Genomic DNA, 1,291 nt, shown 5'->3' with positions numbered 1-1,291 from the left:
TGGACCTTAATCTAACTCTATAGTTGTCCTTACACAAAACAAAGAAAAAACACCTAGAGAGACACAGAGGGGAGATGAACATGTAAAGAAAAGGAGGCACAGATTGTAGTTATGCTTCCATAAACCATGAAATGCCTGGGTTTACCAGAAGCTGAAAGAGACAAGGAATGATCTTTCCTTAACCAAAACAAAAAACAAAAAACCTGTTGCTGTGGAGTGTATTCCACCTCATAGCTACCCCCCCATAGGACAGAGTAAAACTGCCCCATAGAGTTTCCAAGGGATTTGAACTGGCAGATTTGAACTGCTAACCTTTTGATTAGCAGCCATAGCTCTTAACCACTGCGCCACCAGGGTTTCCAGTGGAGTGTTGCATTGGCCAGGAATTGAACCTGGGCCTCCTGCATGGCAGGCAAGAATTCTACCACTGGACCACCAACGCTGGGCAATCTCCCTTTAGAGCCTTCAAAAACAAACAGCATAACATTGCTAATGCCCTGAATTCAAAATTCCAGTCTCCAGAACTGTGAGAGAATAAATTTGTGTTGTTTTAAGTCATCTGCTTGGGTAACTTGTACAGCAACCCTAAAAAACACTTTTGGAGTGTTGAGCCTATTTATATTTAAGGATATTATTGATTTGTTTGAATTTAAATATGCTGTCTTAATATTTGCTTTTTATTTTTCTAACCTCTTCTTTATTCAGTTGTCTTTTGTTTATGCTTTAGTTTGGACTGAACATTTTTAGAATTTCCATTTATCTCTTATTTTGCTTTTTATCAACATATCTGTTTTATAATTCAGACATGGGTCTCGGGAATATAATATAGAATCTTCGCTTACTGTTAAAAACGACAGCAAAATCAGTTGCCACTGAGTTGGTTCTGACTTATGGTGACCCTGTGTGTTACAGAGCAGAACTGCATTTCACAGGGTTTTCACGTTTGTCACCTTTTCAAGCAGATCACCAGGACTTTATTCTGAGATGCCTCTGGGCGGGTTCAAATTGCCAACCTTTCCGTTAGTATTTGAACTCTTAAACGTTTGTGCCACCCAGGACTCATATACTATCATAAATTATTATTCAGCTTTTTTCTGTTTAATGTATGAATTATATAACAGTGTGTCAATATATAACTCCCTGTTCTTGGTAAAAATTTTGTTATATATTTTGTCAATACATATACAACTGCACAGTATAGCTTAAACAGTCAATTATCTTTTAAAGAAATATAAAAAGGAGGTATATAGCTTTGTATATAACTGCATGTTTTCAATATCTTGTATATCTG

At 36.7% G+C, this 1,291-nt stretch overlaps 1 non-coding gene across 1 annotated transcript; it reads right to left on the bottom strand.

Moving 5' to 3' along the window:
• Positions 1–371: 371 nt before the first annotated feature.
• On the bottom strand, positions 372–442 carry TRNAG-GCC (transfer RNA glycine (anticodon GCC)). Its single transcript has one exon. It is a non-coding gene; the product is annotated as a tRNA-Gly (tRNA).
• Positions 443–1,291: the final 849 nt, after the last annotated feature.

Source organism: Elephas maximus, chromosome 2 (assembly GCF_024166365.1).
Source record: "Elephas maximus indicus isolate mEleMax1 chromosome 2, mEleMax1 primary haplotype, whole genome shotgun sequence".
NCBI classification, from domain to species: Eukaryota; Metazoa; Chordata; class Mammalia; order Proboscidea; family Elephantidae; genus Elephas; species Elephas maximus.
Note: the sequence above shows the minus strand (reverse complement) of the source record. Positions and strands in the feature narration are given on the sequence as shown.